Source organism: Passer domesticus, chromosome 4 (assembly GCF_036417665.1).
Source record: "Passer domesticus isolate bPasDom1 chromosome 4, bPasDom1.hap1, whole genome shotgun sequence".
Taxonomy (NCBI): Eukaryota; Metazoa; Chordata; class Aves; order Passeriformes; family Passeridae; genus Passer; species Passer domesticus.
This window is the reverse complement of record NC_087477.1, coordinates 77,973,655-78,000,001: the sequence shown is the minus strand read 5'-3', so window position 1 is coordinate 78,000,001 and position 26,347 is coordinate 77,973,655. Positions and strand designations below refer to the sequence as shown.

General features: G+C 45.4%; 1 long non-coding RNA gene across 1 annotated transcript; it reads left to right on the top strand.

Moving 5' to 3' along the window:
* Positions 1 to 13,490: 13,490 nt before the first annotated feature.
* On the top strand, positions 13,491 to 24,455 carry LOC135300122 (uncharacterized). The gene is made up of 4 exons (XR_010362004.1): positions 13,491 to 13,567; positions 15,712 to 15,781; positions 18,668 to 18,736; positions 23,048 to 24,455. It is a non-coding gene; the product is annotated as an uncharacterized LOC135300122 (long non-coding RNA).
* The last annotated feature ends 1,892 nt before the right edge of the window (positions 24,456 to 26,347 follow it).

Here is a 26,347-nt window from a genome sequence, read left to right as displayed (position 1 = left end):
GCCATAATTTTTAGAATAGCCATAAATATCAGCTCTGCTCTGGGGAGTAGAGGCAATTCATCCTGCCCTCTCTGCTGGCTGCCTGTCCCGCTGCAAGAGCAGAGTGAACTCCTGGCCAGGTGAGGATCCATGTCCTGCAGCCTCTTTGCTTATCATAAATAAGGATGGTTTTAATAAAATACTGGGCACTGCTCTCTTCCATTTTTAACATTTCTGGATTCTTTATGGCCTTCTTGGAGGCTGGCAGAAATAAATTCTGCTCTGGCATCAATAGAAAGTCCTAGGTTTGTGCTGGTGGGAAGGTGCTCAGGTGCCTGCCAGGAGGAAGAGATGACAGAGATCTCCTGCACATGGATATCACAGAGTGCAATTCCATGAGGAGAGGCAATGAAAGTCCTCTTTCCTCCTACCACAGATTGTTAAGGCCTTCAGTATTGATTGCTAAGTGTTCATTTAGTCATCTTGGTGTTATCAGAGAGAGTCCTTGGGAGGAAGAACTTGAGCTTTTTGTGGGAGATGTAACTTCCCTTTGCCTTCCAGGTGAATCCATCTATCAGCTGCCAATGTGATGTGTGAACACTTTCATTTTAAATTATTTGCCACAGGTGGAAGACCTGAGTGGTTTTAAATGATTGTTCTTAGCTGACAAAGTTAATATTCTTGTAACTGTTTGGGAAAAGGGAGTATGTCACATGTGGATGTAGACTGGGAAATAAAAAGGTCTGTCCAAAACTGAAGCTAAATGCTCATGGCATCTTCAGGAGCATTGGGATGTGGGTTTTACCTTAAATATATGAACAGGATGCTAGGGCTGCAGTTTTCAGACTGCACTGTTACCCACTCTCCAAACCATAACTCCATAATCCTTCTGTGCCCCATGCCTCTGGTCTCTGCCTTCTGGCACATTGCCATTTCTGATGACAAAGCGAGACCTAAGCACACATATATTGTAAAAGAAACTCTCCAGACTCCCCATTTCCTCTTTTCTGGAAAGATTTGTGCCAAAGAATTCTGGAAAATTGGGCCAAATGACAAATATTGAGGAGACAGATTTGCCTTCTTCATTTTTTCCTGCAGTAGAAGCAAAACATAGAGATAGAACAGTGTTGCCACGATTCTGATGATGGACTGTGTGGGGAAGGACCATGCTCCTGACTCCAGGAAATCCTAACAAGCTGCAAGTTAATGATAAATACCCTGGAGGATTTTAGCAACTCTCCATGCAAATTTTGAATTGCCAAGGATGAACTTTTATTCACTATTTCACATTGATCTTTCTGAACACCAAGGTCATGACTCCAAATTGGTCCTTCCAGTGGCCTCTATAGTGCACCTGAGTCTGTGACTGCTGTGAAGGTTCACACTAAAGAAGTGCCTAAAAAGCACAAAATTCTCAATTATCTTGTTCTCATCCACAGGACATGCCAGGAGGAAGAAGTGGAGGCCCCATGGAGAGGATGGTGATGTTCAGGTGTGGAGGATCTCTCCATCAGGAGTCTGGGGAGGACTGGGGCAGAGGAAGGATATGCTGGAGGTGGAAGACAGCAAAATGTAGAGAGGAAGGGTGACAACCTCCACGTGGCAATCCCCCTCCCTGAAGCTATTTAAACAGGAACAGAGTGAAGTGATGTTTCATGGCCCAGTTAAACCCAGTTACACCTTGTGTGGTCCTCTGCTGCCAGACCCTGTTCCAGCAGAGCTCCCCACTCTCACTGTTAACAACTTCCCAGGGCAAGAACACAGATTTATTGGGGGGGGAAATTGCCTTTTAACCTGGCTGGCATCCGCTCTAGTTCCTTCAAAGGTTCAGAGCAGTGTTGCTCCAGAGAGATGGTTCAGTATCAATTTCATTTTTATATATTTTATTAGAGCTGTAAAATAAACTAACCTAAAACCAAGAAAACATCACTGAACTTAAGCTCTTTATTATAAAATATTGAACTAACCCAACAATAGAATACTTGAACTATCAAATGGACTGGCTGGGACAGGACAGTTTCAGAGCTGGGCTGGAGCTGAATTATCAGCTGTGTTGAGCATGTAGTCAACTCTTTTGTAAGTGTGAAGAAGGATTCTAAGAATATGGCTTAATGTAAACGGTTAGTCTGGAATTTTATCAGTCAAATAAAGAAATCTGATTAATTCACTTAAATATCCCCTGTATGGACCACAACATTTCCAGGTCCTTATATTTTAGTTCTCATGTTCAGTTTCTTTCTCTGCTCTCTCTCCGAGAAGAGATATCATAATTCAGACATTAATGGAACATTTTAGACACGTGGCTCAGAACCTTTATTTGCTGTGATTTCAATGGCAGCTTAAATTTTGTGAACTTCTAACCACAGGACATGTTCCACCAAGTGCCTGTATTGAATTTCTTTGGAATATGGGATCCTGGAGGACTTTTTATCTGGCATGACATTTTCCCATGCAGTTTCTGAGTGCACTGGGAGTGCACTGAGATCCTAAAGCTACATGGGGTCAGAGGACAATTTGGGCAGAAGTTCTGGTGAACTCTTGGCAGATTCTGGTGAAGTTCTGGGACATATCTGGTACACTGGAGCCCTGTAGCTTAGTCCAGTCAAATATGAATTAGGTCACTGCTGGTCGTCACTAAGTAGGAAAAGTCCTGCACATGCCAAGAATTTTTAGAGCGTTTAGCAATTTGCATAGCAGAAATGACTGCTAGGTTTCCCTCCCAGTAAATAAACAAATAAACAATGAAACACAATATCTTGGGACATCAGGTCACTTTGGAGTAATTTTCCATGGCCTTATTTGAGTTACTAGCCCTAAGTTTTCTGAGAAGTTGTCATAACCTTCCCCAGGCAGGATGACTTGGAAAATCACAGCCTAGGTGGGTCAGCTGCCCAAACACCCATCCATCAGCAAAATCAAAATAAAATTCACAGAAGCAGGAAAGCTCAGTATCATCCTTCTGTCCCTTGCCTCTGGGAGCTGACAAAAAGGCTGATTCTTCATGGTGTCAGGGTGTCTTTAACAATCTCTCTGTTTCTGGGCAGCTTGTGGTCAGTGATGTACATCTCAATGGTGCAGTGCTGCTGCAAGAATGACCAGGACTTATTTGAGATACAATCTCAATTGTATCTCAAATACAATTTGAGATAGGCTTATTTGAAATACAATCTTTAAAATGATCAAGCATAGGGAAAATTGCAAGTGCAAAGAAAAACAAAGTTCTGAAAGCAAGGCTCAGGTTAGGTGCCTAACCTTCAGGAGCTTAATTAGGGGCTGTAATTCATTAAAGCTCCTTGTGCAATTTCTATGCTTCTGTGCAGGGAGAAGTTCAGGGGGAAGTTCAAAGGACTCAGTGCCATGGGGCAGGCTGTACTCAGATCACAAAATGGCAGTGCTGCTTCTCTTCCCACCCCTTCCCTGCTCTTCAATGGCTGTGTCCGATGTATTCATCTTTCCTCAACACCCACAAAATATTCATTTATTTGTGAGCTGTCCCTTATTTAATGCAAGCCGTTGTGCTGCTGCTCCACATTTTGCTTTGGTTGTTATTAAAAAGGATGGGGTCATGACAGGAACAAAACCCAGGACATGCATGAAGAAATCCACTTGACTGGTGAAGAAATCTCTACAGTACAAACTGCTCAGCTGGCATTCCCTGTGCATCCTCCCTTGTGTTTATTGCTTCACATATTGGCTTTCAGTTGTGCTCTCCATAATGGCTCTGTCCCATCATAGGTGCTGCATGGGTTGTGTGTGGAGGTGGCACTTAGGAACTACTAATGTGTATTTAAGTCAAAACCTGGCTGCTGCATCATTTTTCTGTTTCTTCCTCACCTTGCACTATGTGTAGGACCTGCAATGAGCTGGACATCCAGGGCAGGTCAGACTTCCCAGAATTGGGAAGGCAGCCTGAGGCTGGACAAAACAAATAGAAACAGGGCTATGGAGAACCTGCCACATGGGATGGGATGTCTGGATTTGGCTTGTTTAGTTTAGCAAAACAAAAGCTCAAGAGAGGATGTGACGACTCTCTATAAATATACCAGGGAGAGAAAAGAGTTATTTCAGCCTAGGGACAATGTTGGCACAAGAACAAATGTGGCATGAAGTGGCTGTGAGTGAATCCAGGTTAGGAATTGGGAAGGTTGTTAGCAATTGGGGTAATGAACTCCCTCCTAAGCAGGAGGGAAGAAAACAGGTGTTGACTGAAGATGGAGTGGGGTTGATTTATAGAAGGATTTTCAAGCTGGTTTTGCTTAGGATTGCAAGTGTCAGCAGCAGAGGAGATCCTCCTCCCAGTCTGTGTCCTGGTGCTCACTGGTGGGGATCCTGCCAGTGGTGCAGTTGCTAGGCTGAAATGAAGTGCAGGTGTTTATTTTACAGGCTTTCAAAGCCAAACCAGAATCTAACACCCAACTGCTGTAACCTATCACCAGCAAGGCAGATACCCATATCAAATTCAGTGTTTCTGCCAGAGCATGTCCTTACTTCAGGCAAAGACCCAAAATGATGGGGAATTCTGATCCCTTTGGGATCCTGTTCCTCAGGGTGCACACACAAATCAGGCTGTGCACCAAGGCCCAGCCCTGAGCAAGCACCTCTGTGCTCTGTGGTGGTCTTTGCAACAACTTCTGTGATATCTCCTACAAAATATAAAAACTCTGGGACTAAGAGAGGGTAAACAAGCATCTTCTGCACTTCCTGGTGTATCTTCTGCTGGCATACATAGTTCAGGAATCTTCAGGAGCAGTAGGATCAGGACAACCAATTTTAGGAACACAGTGACACACCCTCCCCATCCCTGCCTGCTGCACTGGTGGGGGGGGTTAAGGTCTGGTATTTCCTCCAGCTTGTTCTGCCGTGGCTATGAACAGCAGCTAAAGGAGGTGCAGGCTGGGGAGAAACAAATGAGGAGTTATTTTTTCTGGATGATTTACCAGGCTCTGTTTTTTGCAGTGGAGGGCTGTGCCTGGCTGCTCTGGCCATGACTCATGGGGATGGGCTACAATCAGCACAGTGATGGTTTTGTCACTGCAAATGGGGAGGTCAGGAAACCACTCAGACTTTTTTCCTTCTTCCAGCCCTGGAGAGGAGACAGGGCTGAAGCATGGGAGATGTCAAACAGATTTAGGAAACCATGGAGGTGTTGGGCAGATTTGGGTTCTCTTATAGGTAAACCCACTTGACATCTCTTGAAGCATGGCTTTTGCCCCTCAGTCTCATCCTGCAGCTTGGCCAGTTGTCAGTCTGCAAACCCAATCCTTCCTGGGTTGTATGAGGAGGTCATGGTGTGAACTGTGGCTGTGCCAAGACATTAGAGCCCAACAAGCACATGGAATTGTTGGCAATTTCCCCTCACTGGCATTTCTCAGAGAAGCCAGAAGAAGCTATTGCTTTCAGGATGAAGCAATCCATGCTTTCATGGATCCTGGGAAATGGCCATTTCTGCAGGGACAATGTATCCCAGTGATGCAAAGTTGATTCAACATTGATGTGATAACAGCCTGAAAAGGGCCATGGCTGCAGATCAAGCACCTTCTGGAGAAATCAGCCTAAGGAATGGCTGCACTCAGCTCATGGACATGGGCAAAGCTGTGATTTTTCTAGGCATTCTGGTGGAGGATTACATTTTCATTGTTTTCTATGTATTCTTACACAGAAAGTTGAGAGGAGGATGCTGGCCCCGTGTGTTTCTGGAAGACAGAGAGATAAGAAGCAGTGTCCTGTGCTGACCATGGCTGTTTCCCATCTGCTTCCTTTTGAGGTAACAGCTCCACAGAGAAGGCTGTGTAGTACTGAGAGAGGTGCTGGAATATGGCCTGGAACAGGCATATTGTGGACAGGTCAAAAAAATGCCCCACATGATGACAGGAAGGTCAGGAGTGCATTGTGTCTCTGCCTTGAAATGTGCTGAAACAAAATGAAAAAAAAAAAAAAAGAAGAAAGAAATATATTTCTGAATACCCTGGGAGGATGTCAAAGTTTAGAAGTGTTAGACAGAACTTTGGTGATATTTTTTCCATATGAGTTGCATAAAAGTAATATATTAGAGTTGATAAAAAAAGAAGGAAAATGTGCTGAATAAGAAAAAAAAGTTTAAAACGCATAAAAGGTAGGTTTTTGTGAATCTGACAATGGAGTACAGACATTGTATCCACAAATTTTAATCATGTCAATGAAGCCATGATCAAACCGTTGTGACTAAAATGCTTATTCTTGTCAAAGAGTGTTCTCTGTATTTTCCAGGAAACTGGGAGAGCCAAAAATAGTCTGCTTGACAGCAAAGACCTTCACTGCTGTGTTTTGTCTTAATTGTACATTTACAAAATTACTTTTTTTGATTCTCTGGACATTCTCCAGGAAATGCTGTCCTGAAAGCCGTTCTTGGAAGTGCTGTGGTTTTCCCATCTCTTGTCCTTCCAGTTCCACCCAGAGCCCCAGGTCACCCCCTTGGCAGGTGATGATTCTCCTGTTTGTGTCAGCCAAGTTGTGGAAGATGCTGAATGGACTCAGTGCACAACTGCTTCTGTTTCCAGCTCTGATCTTAAGGCAAAGTATCATGGAGGGATTGTATTTCTCCAGCTTGTGAATGCTTCTCCCATATTTTCCTCGTACTCTGAGGGTTTTTTTTAAGCTTTTCAAATATCTTTCTGCAAGGATCCTCTCTCTAGAGAAGAAGCAGTGCAAGTAAAGGCTGTGCTCTGAAGTGATGCACATAAAAGTGTAGGGGGAAAGGGCAGCTGGAAAGCTTTACATGTCCTCTAGTGCTAGTTGAGCTTAACATGGTGAAGTTCTCCTTGCCCACAAGAATTTATATGGGGAGGAGAGATCCTGCCAGAATAACCCGGGACAAACACCCGAGTGCAAAAGCCAGTGCCAAGCCAAGCAGTGTGGGGTAGCAGTCAAGCACTTTCCAGCAGTGAAAGCAGTGGGAGTCTGTCCACAGCAGCCCAGTAAGAAAAAACTCTCCACAAAGTAAAGAAACCTGTGGTCCAAGGAGGCTTAACTGCAGCCAATTGACCTGGGTGAAAAGCAGGTTGTGTGCAAAAGGCATTTTAGCATAAACTAGCCAAGGAGGTTGTTGCTGTTACTTCCTAGGATCCTTCACAGCGAGGTGGAAGTTGAATAATTCAGCAAAAGCTCCAACTCTCTTCACAAAACAGAAATCAACTGTCACTGGACATTAATGGAGTGAGAAAAGTAATTAGATCTAATTTCAAATGTCTAAGCCAATTAAATAACAGGGAGAAAAGTTGTGTAATTTAGCTCTGCTCATCAAAAATAAAACTGTCAAATTGTCCACATTTGCAAATCTCATGCTGACTTTTTGGACGGCTTAGGGAGGGCTTGTTTGGGAAATACGCAAATTGTGCACAAGGTGTCAAGACTGAGTGCACCTTATGTTTTTCTGGTTCATAAAACTTGGATCTTTTAGGTTTAAATGCTTCAAAGCTCAGCTCTGCCCTCAGACATTCCCAAAAAACCAAGGTGAACCTGGCCAAACCAGGAGCTGTCAGTGGGTCTGAGAAGAAGCCTTCAATTCATACATATGCCCCCAAAAGGCAGGTGTGTGTGCTCAGCCTGCCAGGTGGCTGAGCCCACAAAACCACTTGTCCTTGAGCCAAATTTTGCAGTAGAGGTGTTTGCAACTGCAGAGCCAGATCCTGGTTGTGAATGTGTCACCTCCATGTGCAGTTGTGGTACTGAATTTGGTGGAGGTATTTGAGACTCAAGCTCACGTAAGTAAGGCTGGAGAGTGGCTCCCAGACTCCAGCCCTGCCTGAGGTCTGTGCTGGAGCTGGGCCAGCCCTGCTGCAGTCTCAGATATCACTGTTTTCTTGTGCTGTGTTTCCCTGAAAGCCTCTTGGACAGCTCAGAAGCAATACTGCAAGAGACAAGGCTCGACGTGCAAAGCTGCAGTGGAGAATGTGGAAAGCCCAGGAGTGGAGCACGAGGAAGATTTGTGCTGCCTGTACCTTTGAAGGGACAAAGCCAGCAGCTCATGGGGGTCTGACACCCTAAAGGACTGCCAGGCTGGTTGGCTAATGGGGGTTTCAGTGTATAAACCTGCACCAGGTCTCAGATCCACCACACCTTTGGGTCTAGCATGAGACCCATGCTCAGGGCAGATCCACCTGCAACTGGTGAGGCTTGTGAAAATTTTATGCTCAGTAATAAGATTTGTTTTCCTTTGGCTGCATGAAGGGTGCTCAGGTGGGGGATTCACAGTGTAAATTTGCATGGCAATATCAGAACACTGTTCATTCTGGTGAATGCCAGGGGATGAATATGGAGGAGGAGAGAAGAGGAGCTTGGATGTGTTTCTACTCCAGTTGATTAGTACTGGCTGCAAGCCCCTCTACCAGGAGTGCATGCATACAGCTGGTTTTATGAAAATAAATAATTTTCCCAACACCTTTCCTGCTGGCCCTGCTGGGACATTGGTGGGGTCACCCAGAGGCAGTGGGCTCAGGAGCCTGGCATCTGTCTGCTAGGCAATAAATGAAGGCAGCCAAACTAATGTCACCTTCACCCCTGAAGGCTCATTGGATGAAGGCAGCCTATATCCACTGTTTACCTGTTCTGGATTTGAATTGGTGACCCAGGGATGAAAGGCTTTCTGTCCTAGTGCCAGGACTTTGACTTGCTCTGCTGTAACAATAAATATCCCCCAAACCCCTTGGAGCTCCCAGCAATTACAGCCTTAAAATAAACTTATAGCATAGGATAGTGATTACCAAATGTTTCTTATTGTTTCCCCTCTGGGAGACATGTATCCCTCAGGAAATGAGGTTCTAATTACACAGGAGAAGCAGGGAAGTAACCGTAGTGTGGGAAAGCTAAATTAATAAAGCTCCTAGGTGCACTCTGACCACCCCTTTTAGGGGAATGATTGAACATGAGTGGTCTGAGAGTTTTACTTTGTCTCTTCTTGAGGAATGCCTAGACCAGCTGGGGCAGAAGAGATTTGAGTAGACAAAGAGAGGAGAGAAATAAAGATGCTGTCGAAGACCCCAGGAAAAAGCTGCACTGAGCAGCATACAGGAATTCTTCAGCCTGCAAATCCCAGACCATGTGGTACCATCCTGTGCAGGGCTGAGATTCTAATACATTGGGAAAGTTAATAAAATAGATGTGCATACTTTATCCCCTTGAGGTGCTAACCCAGCTCATTTCAGAGTCCAGTACTCCTTTCAAATACACAATATTAAGGAGTGAATCCAGTTCAAGCCAGTGCACTACCCATTCATGGAAAGCTGAGGCTGAAACACTCTTTGGGCACTGTATGGCTCAGAGAGCCTGAGATTAGAGAGGCTGGAAAGCCTTTTGGACAATAACACATGTGATGGTTCATCATGCCAGCTGGAATCCCCAGGGCTGGCTTTGTTTCTGTGAGTGCAAGAGGAAGTCCTCTCCATCCCTTGCTTGTACTTGTTTCATTTCCCACAGTACATACCATTTATAAACCTTGGGAATGCAAGTAGTCCCTTGGAAAACATCTCACATCTCATCCATGCAACAGTGGTGTCCAGAGCAGAAAAATGGCTGCAAATGCACTCAGTCCCTCTGGAAGTGAATGTCAGGGTCTACCCCCACTCAGTTGCTGCTGAAGGACAAAATCTTCAAGCTGCAATTTTCTGGGCAAGATGAGGCTCATCCTTTTTCAGAAAATGTCTCCCTTGGTTTGAAATTCATTGCCCTGGTGGAAGATACATCAGGATATGAAGAAATGTGCCCTGAGGTGGGAGCCAAACCATGGATGTCACATACCTAAGCACCCATACTGCAGTTTGCATGTTTGCAGAGTGGATGTCAGGTTGCTTATGGGGAACCCCTGTGAAGTCTTGCTATGTAATTTACTCAAGATTAAAGAATGGAGAAATCAAATTTGTGTTTGTACATAGCTCAGAAGCAAAGAAGACAGTAGAATAAACAGTGACATAAAATAAGAATAAAAAGAAAAGAATAAAACTCTGAGGAGAGGATAGGATTTAATTTTAAGTGAGAATGTTGCCTTTCTCTGGGCAGAGGAGTGCTTTGTTTTGAGATGGAAAACACAGTAGTCCGTGTATCACTGAGGATGTTTTTATTCTGAAGTCAGGCAAACTATTTTTGCTGAATTTATGCTTAGCCTGCAAATTGAAGCAAATTGCAGGGATCCCAAAATTACTCATACCAAAGTCAAGAAAGACAAAATTAGCTTTGTTCTCTTGGAACCAAAGCCACAGGATCTCAGCCTGTCACAGCTGTCCTTAAGATAACGAAATACTCTGTTCTTAGGATTATGCTCACCATTTTGATCAAATCCACAGTTAAAAACTGTGGTTGTTGCACATTTAGTTAATCAGCACTCATCTTAAATTCCCAATATATACATTTATGCTATTCTTGTACTGCACAATTTGCCAGATGGGCTTTTATCCTTGAGATACACAGTGAGGAACATCATCACCTCTCCTGGCAGTGCCAAACCACAACTGCTTAGGGATTCTCTTTGGGTATTAATTGAATCTGAAATGGTAGTGCCAGCAAAACATCAGAATTGCAGCAACATATGTTGAAATGGCATTAATATAGGCTGTATATATAGATAATATGTTCAATCTGCCTCTTGGGGAATGAGAATTTAAGCTTCTACTGATGCATTCTATCCTAAAGGTTAGGGTAGGATCAGAGAGCAAATCATCACATTGGCATATGGCAAGGATTTACTCTCCTGCAGCTGTAATTATGTTCATTCTGTCTGGTGAGAGTGCAAAATAAGACAGGACACATTCATAATAGCTCAAGCAAGCCCGTTTTACTTTGCTGTTGCTGCACATGAGAAGTTTTCATTATGTTAGAGAAGGGGTTACCTGTTCAGGGCACACAAACCCAATTGCTCATGCTCTTTTGTAGTTACTCCTAAATCATCCTGCCTCAGGGTAAGACTCTTCTCCAGCAGAAGAGAATAACAATTGGTTTTCTCTACTCTAGTTGTAAATAACCACCAGCAATAAGTACCTGCAGTGTCCCTCGAGAACCTGTTTCACAGCCAGTGGGGTGTTGCTATTTCCCAGCACTCAAACACGGGTTTTTCGTGAGTACAAAGACTACAGTGCTGGTCTTCAGCAAGGATAAATTATTTGGAACAAGATTAGACATTAACACCAGCAGAGCACAAATGGGAAAATCACTGGACAGAAGCACTGAAAATTGCCTGCAGCACTGATTTGTTATTTAGTGTCCTCCTGCCCTGTGGTACCAACTTCATCCCTTTAATGTGCACCAACAGTAACTCAAATTTAGCTGTGGCTGGGTTTTCTCCCTCTATGTTTTCGTATTTATTGATTGTTAACACAATGCACAGAGCACAAAGAGGAAAAAATATAACTGTGGAGAACAGTGGTGCCTCTCTCCCTGTTCCATCCTGGATTGTTATTCACACAGATAAGAAAATGTAGCCACCTGCCATTCCCCTCATGCTTAGACTGTCAGCTTTCTGGTTCTGTATTTGTAAGGCACAATAAACCAGCAAATAACAGGGTAGCTGAGCAGCATGATCAAAATCTGCAAATGTCTTGAATTTTCATTTTGCTGAATTGATCCTGGTCTGTGTTGCATAATCCTGGGCTGTAAAAGGTAGCTGTTCTTAGAAGGATCAACCTTCTTGAGCTATTTTCCCCTCTTGTTAACAATTTCCATCTCATTTCCTATTTCCGGCTCTAACTCCTGCCGATAATGCTCCTCAGCTAATATTGAAACCAAGAGGGAAAAATATATGAATAGTAGACATCCGATCCAAGCTTTGTGTGTGGAATTTGGGGATGGAATGTTCTTGAGAACAAGACGGGTTTTTTAAATAGCAAAATACTGCTTGTTTAGGAAGAAAATTTGCACTGACACCTATATGTGGTACTGCTGATGTTTGTTCCCACAGTGCTCTTAGGTCAAATATAACCATCCCCTTAGAATGATTTTTTCCTTTTTTTTTCTTCTTTTTTTTTTTTTTTGTTTTCACCAAGATGTTCTCCATGCAGAGTGTGTCTGCATGGCACTTTGCTGCACGACTGCAGCTTGTACAGATAATTTGATGCCAGCTTAAGAAGGTGAACTTGCAAATGCCATAGCAGTCACCAGCTGGGTTTGTGATGTCATGCAATGCTGTCTTTCAGTCTGCAATATTGGCCTGCTATGCCCTTGCCACCTATTCTGGCTCCTCCATCTCCTGCTGTTCATCAGTTGGGTCAGCAGTATTTTGTACAGTTGTTCCAAGACACACTCAGCCCCTTCACTTCCAGAAAAGACATTTTATCTGCACCCCTGACACAGTTCTTGGTGCATGGATGGTTGTGCAGGTTATCCAGCTGCAGGTGGAAATGAGCAGCCAGGGCAATAAGTGCATGGGGAAAGACCCATCCCCTCCTATACAATTGCAGCTAGAAGTTATTCAGAACTAATCTGGCCATTTCTAGGTGAGTTCCCTGCTGCTCTTTTTGCAGAAGAGATAAGAGCAAATATATTATTTCAGTAACAATGAGTACCCATGCAAGAGGTGGGCATGGGGAGTCCTCCCTGAGCAGGGATCATGTGAGGGTCTCTCTGTGCAGCAGTTTTGTAACCTACCCTGGAAATACATCAAAGAGGCCTTGGCTATGAAAGGCAGGAAGGGAGTGGTCTGAGGAACTGCAGCTACACCAGCGAGTTGAGCAGAGCCAAGGAATGTCCTCAGGCATTGCACTCAATTGTGCTGTTAAATTGTCAGTCCCTGGCCAGCAGAGAGCCTGGGAGCTGGCTGGGGCTCAGCACTGAGCCCAGGGCTGCTTGGACGTGTCCCTCCCTCCTGGAGGACCGTGGTATGAGCACGGGCAGTTGTGTCCCTGTGGGCTTCCATGCTCCAGAGGGAGCCACTCAGGGCATGAGCAATGGGATAGGCAGCTGCTGGTAGGAAGGAAAAACTGGATTTTGCTAATTCATTTTTTGGTATTAATATTCCCAGATTTCTCTGTAATAAAGCAGAGGGCATATATGGCTCAGAGTCTCATCTACAGCTCTGGAAGCGGAATTTGGACCTTACAGAGCCATCCAATCTCATGCTGTCTTAGGATCTGTCTCTTCTTTGTGTTTAAGTCAGTACTTGCTTGGGGCTCAGAGTTTTTTTCCACTGGATATTCAGCTATTCCAGGACTGTGCTGCACAGGGGGAAGTTCTGCCTTGTGTGTAACACTGTCCAGGTCTGCCTCTACCTCTGCTGGTGGCCCTGGCTGGCAAAGACAGGTCCCCAGGGCATGCTATGGCTCAAATTCAAGTGGGCACCTTCCTCCTGCAGAGTCCTGGGCACCCACTCTCTGTGGCTGGCTTCATGGAGCACACTGAGAGGAAGTGGATAACATTTGTTGGGACCAGGATTTCCAGAAGCAAGCCTTCATTTGGGTGTTACAGCTGGATGTCCTCACAGACTGATACAACCTGTGGGAAGGCTCTTACACCTCAGCTTCACCTGAGCCAGGTGTTTATCAGTGTGGAAGGAGGTGGGCCCAGGGCAGCATGCCCAAACCCAGGTTAATTAGAGCCAAGGGACGTTGATTGGGGCCTCCTGGTTTGTAAGGTAAGAATTCTGATCTGTGAGAGTAATGAAGGTGAGTGTGGGGGGAGCAATGCAGATAATGGAGAGCTTTTGAGCTGAGATAAAGCTTTGCCATGTGGTGAGCCAGGGAAGATGTTTCAGGCTTGTCTGCAGCATGTGTGACTGAGAGAAGACCCTGCTCAGCTGCCTGCAGTGAAATGGTGCCAGTTGCTGGATACTCCTATGTCCTTCTGATTTTTGTAACTCCAAACCCTGATGAGTCCCATTCTGAAACTCAGCAGTGAAGGTCAAAACCCTTCTTGTGTGAAATGACTTGTCTCCTGTTTTTCCCTAGCAAAGCACACAGGTGATCCTTAGGGCTCCAGGGAGTCTCCAAATCACTTGTACCAGGTTTTGGTTGCTTTGATCTTAATACTGCAACATGCCCTGGGCCCAGCAGATTTGCCAGAATTGACAGGGCTGAGTCTTTAGCAAAGCTCTTTACTGACTATTCATTAGCCTATGGTTGTGTTCCAGTAGCTGAAAAATGCTCTTCTTCCAGGGTAACAAGTGACAGGAGAAGAGGAAGAGTCCTCAAGTTGTGTCAGGGAAGGTTTAGATGGGATTTTAGGAAACATTTCTTCACTGAAAGGCTGGTAGAGCCTTGGAAAAGGCTGCCCAGGGAAGTAATGGTGACACTGTCCCTGGAAGTGCTCAAAAAATAGGTGGACTTGGCACTTTAGGGACATAGTTCAGTACTTGGCAGTGCAAGGTTAACAGATGGACTCAATGATCTTAAAGATCTTTTCCAAACGAAATGATTCTGTGCAAATCTTCCCTGGAGCCCATGGCAGGGGGGAAGATCAGGCTGGAGAGTGAGGAATGGGGCTGGGAGGCAGTGGAAGAGGTTGCAGAGATGCCTGTGAGAAAGAGAAAGGAACTGGGACTTCCCTGCTGGTTCAAGAAGGGCACAGGACGCCAGATCTAGAGAGTGATTGTTTTCTTGACAGTCTTCCCCAGAAGACAGGCATTTGGGATGAGCTTCAGCCCGAGCTGTGGGACAGGAGCTGTGGGGCTTTCTGCTGGGGAAGCTCAAAGGGGCTTGTGGACAGGCCTGAACTTTCTCAAAGTCTTTTGGAGATGTGTGGAGCTGAGTGGGAGAAGCACAAGGAAAATCTGCCAGCTGGAGCAGCTCCTCTGCTCACTGCCCAGTTTGCTGCTCATGCTGGGCCCTCAGCCCTGGCAGATTCCACCCATCAGTGTAGGATGTCCTCTAGGAGAAGGCATCACCAGGATGCTTTGCACCCCTGAAAGTCCAGAAGAAACACTGCTGGCAGGGCCAAAGACATAATTTTTCCAGTACTCCTTGCATGGACAAGAGTGGGCAGCTTCTGCCTTTCCAACCTCTTCTCAGATACCTCAGGCTGTGAATGTCCCCATGAATCATGAGAGGGGTTGGGAAACAATATTTACTTTCCTGGAGCCTGAAAACAACAGAAAGGACATGGAAGAACAAAAACCCCTCCTGAGACAGGATCTGCAAATCTTATATCTGCCCAAATCCAGGAAGGAAGCAAGACTGTGGATGCCTCATGTGGAGCAACCCCAGCACAAAGAACAGTGGCCACAAAATTTGTTGTTGACCCATCTCATGGAAAGCTGAAGAGCTGCCAAGATGGGTGAGAACAGGGGACCCCAAACTGGGCTCTGAAATGTCATTTTGGATACCTGAGAAAGCAAGAGGCTCCTCAAACACCCTGACTGCAGTGGGTGCTGGCAGTGCTTGCTACAGAACTGCTTCCAGGCTGAGCACTCTTTTTTTTTTTTTTTCCATCAGAAAATGCCAATTCCTTACAATGGAAACACTGCAGGGTTGTATCACTGCTGTGACTGTGAGAGAAGCCAGGCTGTTTTCTTACCCAATTCTTTGGCTCCTCACAGCCCACCCTGGCAGGGTCTGCAGAGCCAGAGCCTCCATCCTCCACATTAACCCTTCACCCCATCCCGACACCTTGAGTCCTTGCTCAATGGCCAAGCTCCTGCTGGCCTGTAAAGGGGAAGCAGTGGTGTAGTTTTCTGCTCCACAGTTTGATAGTTTTCTGGCTCAGGAGCTGGTGTGACTTTCTATCTGATTGTGCAACTTTTGGGAAGTCAACCAGGGATTAATTTCATTTCTGTCTTCACAGGATGGCTGGGAGATGCTGGGTCAGGACTGCCTGCTTTCCTACTGGAAGCTGGTCTGTTTCCAGGCAAATGGTATGTAAATGGTATCTAGAGGGATGCTATTAAAATTACTTAATCTAAGGAAATATTTTCATGAAATTGTCTTTCGAGGGGGAGCACTAAGCTTTTGACTTGAAGCTTTCACAAAATAAATGTCTCCATGCAAAAGCCACTTCCCTTGGGCCAGCAGTGGTGGGAAACCAGAGTATTTTGATTTCAGCAGGATGTCACAGCAGCAGCTTGAGGATCTGGTTGGGTTGCTTCCTACCTTTTTTCCCTGTCAGTGACAAGATACCTGGGGCCAAAGGCTCAGGGGTAAAATCTGATTTTCCCTTTTTTGAGACCAGGTGGCTCACGACCCAAACTTGCCACCCACCAGCATTTCCAAATAGAAGCAGTTTTCTGTTTCAAACTTTGAAATTTTCAACCCCAAACCTCGGTTTTCCTGCAGATCTGAAGGGCCTGAGCAATTGAAAGCCTATTTTGGCTGAAATTCAGAGCAATTCTGTTCACAATCACTTCTCTTAATAAACAACATTAACATCTGGTGAGAAATCCCTGGGCTGAGCACAACGTAACTGCAGCACCATGCTTGAGCTGAGCTCAGCTTGATCCAGAGACAGAGCAGTGTGAGCTGAGCCAAGAGCAAGGAGGGGAGAAAACAGCAAATGGAAAAATTAATTGCATGGTAAAAAACTCCAACACTCCAACTTCCATCATCTCAGGGGTTCACAACTGGCAGGGAGTCTTTAGTAAACTAATTAGTGGCTATGGCAAATTGTGGAAGAGTCTGTAAGTTGTTGTAGTTGAACAGAAGTCAACAGTGTCTGATTTGCAGTAGCCAAAACTCTTGCTCACGATTTTGCATTGCACAGCTTTATAAACAGTAGAAGTTTTTTACCATTTCTCTGTTAAGATATTGCTCATTTTGAATGAGTCTTTCTCTTAGAACTTTAATTTAGATAGAATTTCGTTTCAGATATATGAAATTAAAACATATTTATATGAGTTATCTGTATAATAGATTAAAAAATAAGTTTACTCAGAGCCCTAAATTAGCTATGAGAGTGCAGACACCTCCCATGATTTAGGGATTTAATTTGCTGCTGCTTGGAGGGGTGCAGCAGTAGGTCAGGCTCTCCAGGTTGCGTGGCACAGCACAGGGACAATTGCCAGTGTAAATAAACTTTGCCTGGGTCTCTTTAAGCAACATTTCACTCTGAATAATCCTGGTGATTTAGCTCCCACTAGAACATTAGTTTTAGTTCCACTTTGCTTTATTGCTGCCATGCTTAATTGATTCAACACCAGGATGGAACTGCATAATGAGGCTACTTAAGTGTAATGAAACCCTTGCATTGTCAAAAATGAACGTTTTGTCTTCAGATTCTGGAAAGATCTCTAATTAAACACTTTTAAAATTAGATATATGCAGACATAGGAATTTATTTAGTCCTCTAGTTCTGTAGCTTTTCATATTTCCTATTTCATCCAGGCCATTCTCCAAGTAATTCCTTTGTTAATTCAAATTTCAGAGGCCTTGATTTTTTTTTTTTTAACATTCAGCTGTGAAATCTCTCTGCTTGGAGATGTCTATCACTGAGAGACACTTGTTTGTTCTGTGTAGGTTGATGTCAGCTGCCTGGTTGCCTCCTGACAAGTCCTTGGAGGCTGCTGCTTATTTTTCTTTTTTTGTGATAAAATAAAATAAGCTGTTCAAGAGGAGGCTGCTGCATGCCCCACACCAAGGCCTCTTTGCTGGCCACGTGGGAATGGGTTTGTAGTGGGAGACCTGAACTAAACTGCTTGGTCCCGATGTGTTTTTCACCCTCATTGAGCTCCTCTTGAAAAAAGGGGGAAAATTCAGTTTCTGTAGGAAAATAAGCCGGAATACGCCTGTTACATCTTTATCTTCTTTCCCTATGTTTCCTGGCTCTGGAGCGGCAGAGCAAATTTGGCTTTCTCCACCAGGTGGTACTATTAAGCTGTCGTAGCGGGAAGATTTGCTCCCTCCATCCCAAACCCACCCAGTTATCCCCGGCGGCTGAGGCTTTCAAATAATTTCCCTCTTGGTGTACTGAAGCTAAGGAGGGGCCCCGGTTAATTGCAGCTGAATGAGGGCATTCAGGCCCTGTTCCCCTTCTCACTGCAGATCAAATATTGATTGATTGATCAAAGGATTGATTTTTCCCCCCCCCCAATTTCTAATTAAAAGAATGGTCTGGAATCTTCTGATGAGCCCATACTCATGGTGGGCCCTTGGGATTGTTGCTTTTATGAAGATATTTTCCATATGAGCAGTGTAACTCCCTGATAGCTGTGGAAGATGCACCAACGTGCCTGAGGACAGAGCAAGGTTTTGACACAAGTTGTGTTCCTAATCTGATGTTCAGCTTTCCCTGGGTGAAGTGGATAGCATGTCTGGGCTCTGCCTGCAGTGACAGGATGGGATGCTGAGGTTCCTGTGTGGGTTCTCTCATGCAGGGCTAATATCTGTCCATATCTCAGACAGCTTTTGCTCTTACCTAGATATCTTGTCCAGGAAGACTACTGAAGGTGGTTTTTTTTTATTAATTTAGTGCCTCTGATGCCTGTGATGGCCCAGTGGCTGTGTATGGGCTGCTGTGTGTCCTCAGCTCCCTGGCACAGCCACAGGGCATGTCCTTGTGTGGCTCCGTGCAAAAAGCCAGAGGCACTTGAGAAACCTCTCTTGCACAATAATTCTGTCAAGCTGCAGACATGTCAGATGTAATGTTGGTATTGTTCACCTGGGAGGGAAGAGGACACAGGTACATGGAGAGCCAGCTGCCTCACTGCTATTGAACTATTAAAATGCTACAGGGGCAGTGCAGTTGCTGATGTTGAAGACTCAACCCCTTAAAATCTGAGGACAATAGCATTGTCTGAAATATACTGCAGCTCTCAGCTCCACAGGTAAATTGTCAGCAGTGTGCTCCATCCACTGGAATTATTTATAGACTTGCCCAGGTAAGGATGATCCATATTTTTTTGTGCTTAGTCAACCATGAATTTGTGTATGTCTGAGCAAACGCAGTCCTTATCTACTGCTGACTGTCCACATGTGCCCTTTGAGCACTTCTCTGGTCCTCTTCTTATGGAAAGGGCTTTGCATGTGCTGTGATGGGCTGGCTGACACAGGGTTTCTGCTGTGAGGCCAGTGCTGTTTATAGAGCTGGAGTTCATTTGCCACTGGGGTGATGAAAAGACACTTAAACTGGAAGATCAGGTGCTTTCCTGGGCATAACCAGCTAGCTGGCAGAATTTAGATAATTGGAGTATTGTCAGGACTGCTTTTGGAGAGTTGCAGCTTCTGGGAAGACTCTGTTTTTTTGAGTCACCCCCCTTCACATGATGTTTATGACACTGTGACAGTCACACAAAAGCCCTGTGATCAGAAGGACAGTACAGGCAGCATGAGGGGCTTTGAAGAACAAGCTCTGATGTAAACCAGTTCTGCTGAGCAGGCAAAAACTCCTCCAGATTTGGCCAAGTGGTGGCATAATGTGCTAGGTTACCCCAAGGATCCAGATGCCATAACATAAATCTGTTGTTGCAGGACTGAGAAGGTGATTTTTTTCTTTCATTTTATTAGCCATGCAAATTATAAAAGCTGTCTAAAAAACCCAGTGGACTTTGTCATAAAGCATTGAGGATGGTCTTGCATCCTTAAACTAGTGGATAGGGTAAAAAGAGGATCTTTTGTCCCCTCTCCTTCATCAAAATCACACTGTGAGATTTATGCTGGTGATTCAACAGAGAGGGGAATGAAATACTACAGTGAGTCTCCAAATTGGTCATTTTCCCCTGCTGTCTTGTGAAATGGTGGTAATTTGTAAATGAGACATCTGTTGCTACTTGGGCTTGAATACTCTTTTTTTTTTTTTTTGGCATTGGCACTGTGTGATTGTATGATTGTGTGTGGTGATGTTGGTCTGTGGAGGAAGGAGAGCACGATCTGCTGCATGGGGAGATGCAAGGGAAAAGGGGCTGTTGATGAAGGAGCAGTGGCAATCACTGGGAATGTTTTTGCAATGTATAGATGGAGAAATCTTCCTTTCCTTTGTCATTAGGGGTTTGTCAGAACTTGGCACAACCCTAGTCAATTTGGATTACATTATTTTTTAATGGACCATCCTGCTGGATTCTGAGCCCTTCCTGTGGTTCTGCACAGGGTGTGCACTCTTAAAGTGGAGCAGGGATACCTGCAGAAAGACAATTGCTGAAGGCTGAGAGCCCTCTTGGGGCAGAGAGTTCACAGCAGGAGCTGCGATGTCATCTATAACTGCCCATTCCTGCTTCCTCTCAATTTAATTTCTTCCTGGCTTAATTTGCTGGTGCCCTGTCCATAACCCCACTTTTCCCTGGTGTCGTTTCTCTGTGTTCCATGCTCTGGCTGCATCTCCTCTGCTGCATTTGGGGACCAGTGGAACGAGTTTCACAAGTTTCTGGCTGCACAATGCTGATGTGCCAAAGGGATTTGGTTCCCACGTATTGATATCTGTGTTGCAAGTGGTGGGGTCATGGGTTGCTTTTGTCTTTGGGACTCCTTAGTACCAATCCTTTCACTCTCCTCTTAAATTTCTATTCCTGATGTGATCATTGTTTTAGCAATAACCACCTGCAGCATTTCTCAACATAATCATATTTGTGTGTCTGGCTATAGCTTTTCTTTAGGCTTAAACAGCATCAAAAAATTCCTTACAGCTGAAAAGTTCCTTTTTGATCTAAGGATTTATCATGCTTCTTTTACTGTGCATTTCCCCCAGATATAGCAGGTGATCTATATTATCCCTTTTATCCTATTCTTTTCCTATTCTTTTCTTAAAAATTGGAAAGAGCTGGTATTTCTTCAGTGCAATTGCACAACAGAGGAAGGTGTTACCAGCATCACTTTTGGCTTGCAGTGCTCAGAACATTGTGCAAAGCCCCAGTGGGCTCTGAGTGATCTTTAACATCTGATTACTGGGGTTTGGTAACAAATGCACCCACATATCCCTATTGAACAGCACATAAATTAGTGCCACTGATATTCTCTAAATAAATACTTTGGTTTAAAACCTTTTCCTCCCTGGTGAAACGGAGTCTGGTGTTTTATGGAAGAAATTCTTCCCTGTGAGGGTGGTCAGGTGCCCAGGTTGCCCAGGGAAGTTGTTGATGCCCCATCCTTGACAGTGTCCAAGGTCAGGTTGGATGGAGCTTGGAGCAACCCAGGATAGTGGACGGTGGGAGGTTTGGAACCTTCCAACCCAAACCATTTCTGACTCCATGATTCCAGGCTGCTGCTCTGAAGAAACTACACAGGAATAATTTTTACCTGGTTTGACTGATCAAATGCAATCACTGTTGCATCACCACCAGTTCTTTGAAACTGAGCTCATTTGCTGGCCTTGAACTGGTGCTGCATGGAGAGGGTGAAGGATGAAGGGGTGTGGGCAGGAAAGTGTCGTGAACATCTCTGGTGCTTGGCAGGCTCATGGGTGTGTCAGCCAGCACAGGGCCAGTCACTGCACAGAAGCATTGAGCTCACCCTGAAATAAATAGCCTATAGCAAATGTAGGCACCAGGAGGAAAATCCTGCAAATGCTCCTAAGCTCTGTAATTCCTTATAATTTTTAGGAACTGGTTGTCCTCTGCTTTCAAACAGCCTGCAGGATTGGCCACTGCCTTCACAGGCAAACAGTAAGCATTTGGTACAGTAATAAGAGATTTTAAATGGAGACAGGAAGCACCCCCCCCATCTTTTGAAAATGTGGCCAGACCCCACTTTCAGAAATTTCTTGTCTATCCCTTAAAAATCATAAGGTTTTTTTTCCTTTTACTCCCCAGATCTCATGTTTAAGCCAAATAATTTGAAAATTTGAATTTCACAGATCACATCCATCAATCTGGATGTATCTATCAATATGGGAGTTATCAACCAACCAGCTCTATAATCTGTACATATCATGCATGTACATATGGAGTCATTAAGGTTGGAAAAGGCCTCTAAGATCACTGAGTCCAATTACTTAATTAACCTACCACTGCAAGGTCCACCATGAAACCATGCCCCTAAGCACCACATCTACCTGTTTTCTGAGCGGTTCCAGGGGCTGTGATCTCCCCACTTCCCTGGACACACTGTCCTTCAAGACAACTGTAGATGGATGCCTGAAAACTGGCTTTATTCCATCAGAAAGTGGGATGTGAAAGTATCAGGCTGCTGGAATCCTAGGGAGAGCACCAAGTCGAATCTTCAAATGCAGCCTGTGCCTTCATGGTACAGGGACTTGTTACCATTCTGCAATGCTACAGCCTCTAATTCTGTGGCATAATTCACCCTCTGTCCCTCAGCCTTTCTGGCAGCTGCACAGTGTAACTGTAATTGTTGCTTTTCCCTTATTTTTATCTTTCTTTGCCACCCATCTCCCTTGCAGGCTCCTGCCTGATCTCCTGTGGTGAGGTATTCACACCAAACAGTGAAGGTGCTGCCAAGGATCATGTGTTGGTGACCTTGTTTTGCTTGGCTACCCTTTGGGTATCCAAGGCCTGTCTCTTGTGCAGTGGGGAATGTGACATTTCCCTGGTGTGGAGGGTGTCAGAAGAACTAGTTCTGGAAGGGCTGTGAGCTAACAGACTGTGCAGCAAAACCGGGGCAGTAGGAGCTTTTCTTCAGTGTCACAAACCCTCTGCTCAGCTCTTTTCCTGTTGAGAAATTCTTCATGGTTCACAGAGTGTTTCCTAGAAAGCAGCTTCAGTTTTGCAGTTTCAATAACTAAATGAGTGCTTTTGTGTGAGGCTTTCCGTGCCATTTTGGGGGATTGATATCTTACTCACAACTAAGGAAAGCTGTACAAAATTACTGCTTCAACATACACAAACAAAATGTTTTTGGCTTGAAGTTTTGCCCAAACTGATGGATTAATGATTCTCAGTCCTACTTGTACACTGAAAAGAGCTTTATTTTCCCCCTGTAGGATAAACCCTGTAACTGAGAGAGGTGTATGTTTTCCAAGAGTCAAACTGACTGATAGCTCATACTCTATGTGCAAGCTGTGGTCACTTGGTTGAGACCCATGGTTTTTCTCACAGCCATAGCTGATATTTATTCTCACATGTAGCAGCTTCAAAATTGGGTTCCTACAGAAACTTGGGCAACACATTCTTCTTAGTGCATTACACAGAGCCAGTTTGCAATACTAATAATTAAAAAAACCCCAACAGAGTAGTTAAGTGTCATATGCAGATTGCTCACTGGAGGTGACTAAGTGGCCTAATGATCCCTCTTCTTTTGGTCAGAAACTTGGCTCTCAGGACTGAGTCATTACAGGAAATGGAAATATTATAAGCAACACCTGGAAAGAAGGTTCTGGTTGTAGAGTGCAATTCAAAATTTAAAAAGCTTCTTGGTAATGGATAAGCTGAACTGTTTGAAGTTCAACACAGGCAAACAGAGGGTTCTACAGCTGGGGAAGAATAACCCCAGCTCACTACAGGCTGGTGACTCACCTGCTGGGAATCAGCTCTGCAGAGAAGGAACTGAGTGTCCTGGTGGAAAAGAAGCTCTCCAAGCAGTGCCATGGGGGACAAGAAGGCCACTGGTGCATTAGGGGTGCATTAGGGAAAGCACTGCCAGCCTGCCAAGGGAGGTGCAGCCACAGGCAGTTGTGGAGGCAGGATCAACAGGTCCCAGGAGGAGCTGAACAAACTCATTGACAGTAGAAGGTTTCAATGCTCACTGATGTACAAGTACTGGCTGGAAACATGGAATGCATTTCCCCTATTTGTACAGCTAAAGCTGGAACGTTAGTGGAGCAGGAATCTGAAATGACAGCGAGATTGCCCATGCAAAATTAATTCACAGCCTTCAAAGAAAATGTGTATGGGAAACATGCTGGAGCTGACCTGCACCTCAGGCTCCACTCCACAAATGGGATCTTCATCCTGCCTGCAGTCTGCTGTAGCAGGGACTTGGCATGACTATGAACTTGCTGGAGGATTGTGGGCGACAGGTTCTTGCCTGGCCTCCCCTGTCCTTGCTTGGTGTGGAAAAGATGTAGGTGTGGTGTGGGGAAGAGTTATAAAGTGACTGGTTGCTGCTGGGGGCTTGTTCGTGCTCGTGCTGTGCTGTGGGGTACAGGCTGTGGAAAGACTGTCAAACCCAACACCAGCACAAGGGAGAAAGAACAGAGCCCATTTTTCATCTGGCTGGGGTTATTTCAGTGTGTACAGCCCTCTGTTGTGCTTCTCTGAGTGCTGCCTAGGCATGTGCAAGCTATGGGGTGAAACTGGGGTGAATAGACCTGGGTCTGTTCTTGAATAGCTGCAGAAAATTCCTTTGGAGGTGTTATGTGTACACAGAGGCTATTGCAGGCTTCCTGAAGGCTGTTACACCTTCCCTCCTTGATGAATCCATGGGGTTTTGTGCACTGGATTATTACAGGGTGCCCTTTTAGCCCCTTCTAACACGACACCATTTGCATTTGTTCTCCCTCTGGAGAACAGGAGGGAAAGAACAGTGAGATATTCAGGGACTTAAAACCCCTGCACTTAACAAAAATGAAATGGGATCTCATGCCAACTGTGTGATTCGCACTTTCCTTGCTTTGTGTGCAGCGTTGGGGCTCTCCCCCCGTTCTCTTTTAGGTGATTAATTCCACCTCCTGCTAAATAAATTTACAATTAAAATGGGCTTATTTGTAACAGCCACTGAATTTCCACTCTCTCTCTTTTTTCTTTTTTTTTTCAATATATAATTGAAAACACACCCAAACTCTAGTCGCCTGTAAGTATTAATTTTCATTTCCACAGAATGCTCTGTCTCCGGGGCAAGGAAGGAAATTCCAGAGAGTTAGCCAAGACAATCAGGGTTAATGTGCTCTTTGAAAAGTGTGGTGCAAGCAGGACCCTTGCTTTCTCATCCAAAGGTCAGGCCTGCTGCTGGGACAATGGTCTGGGTATAGAATGGAGAGGGCATGGGTCTGGCCCAATGTGCATTTTGCCCAGGATACAGTTTGGGAGACCATGTGCAGCAAGCATGGAAATGGTGATATGAATTTTCAGCAAGGCTGTGGATTGCTCAGGGGCAGCATGTGCTCCTTCACAGAGGAACAAAGGCTGTTTTCAGTTGTGTGGAGGATGCCTGACTTCATAGCATGGGAGGTGCTGTACATTCACAAGGGTAGGAGGCACTCATGGGGCTGGTGCTTTTTGGCTGTGCCCCCTTGACAAGCAAAAGAAGTGTAGGCTGTGGCCTTGCCATCTTGCTAGTCTAAATTATATGGATCACTCCATGAACACTCATTCACAGAATCACAGAACAAGCTGAGTTGGAAGGGACCCCCAATGATCACCCAGTCCAGCTCCTGGCCCTGCACAGCACCATCCCCAGGAGTCCCACCCTGTGCCCCAGAGCATTGTCCAAGCACTCCTGAGCTCTGCCAGGCTGTGCTGTGAGCACTGCCCTGGGGAGCCTGCTCAGTGCCCAGCCACCCTCTAGGGGAAGAACCTTTTCCTGATATCCAACCTGAACCTCCCCTGGCACAGCTTCAGGCCATTCCTTGGGTCCTGTCACTGTCACCAGAGAGCAGAGATCAGTGTCTGTCCCTCCTCTTCCCCTCACGAGGCAGCTGTATCTGCACTGAGGTCTCCTCTCTGTCCCCTCCGGGCTGAGCAGACCAAGTGCCCTCAGCCTCTCCTCACACGCTTCCCCTCAAGGCCCTTCACCACCCCTGTGCCCTCCTCTGGGCACTCTCTGATGGTTTAATGTTTTTCTTACATTGTGGCACCCAGAGCTGCCCCAGCACTGGAGGTGAGGCCGGCCCAGCCCCGAGCAGAGCGGGACAATCCCTCCCTTGCCCGGCTGGCCGTGCTGTCCCTGATGTCCCCAGGGCAGGGATGTCCCTGCTGGCTGCCAGGGCACTGCTGGCTCAGGCTCAGCTTTCCACTGCCCAGGAGCCCCGGGTCCCTTTCCCTGGCACTGCTCCGCAGCCCCTCATTCCCCAGTCTGTCCGTACATCCAGGGTTGCTCCATCCCAGGTGCAGAATCCGGCACTTTCCCTGCTGAACCTCACATGGTTGGTGACTGCCCAGCCCTCACTTGCTGAGGTCTCTCTGCAGGGCCTCCCTGCTTTTGAGGGAGTCCACAGCTCCTCCCAGCTCTGTATCATCTGTGAACTTGCTCAGTGTCCCTTCCAGTCCTCACCCAAGAGGTGACCGAGGGCATCTCAGTGCTCTGGGTACGAGCAGGGCTGACTTTATGGCTCCTCACTCCATCATGCACATGGGCTCATCTTGCTTTGGTGCTGTGGTGTTCAAAAAAATCATCCATGTGCATTACAGACCCTTTCCTCTGCAAATGTGTTCTTGCAGTTTTCTGTGAATGTTCAGTGCCTTCTGTCCCTCCATCCCCATCACGCCAATAAGATGTGATTTCATCTCCACCTGGAGACCACACTGTTAAAGCTGTGTTTTGAAGAGCGCTAGGGCTTCTTTAAAATAAAGCTTCAATAAATATTTTTAATAAAAAAGCCCCCTCTTGCTTCCCACAGCTACTTTAGGCCTGGAAACCTAAATACAAATGTGTTTTTGTGCATTGAC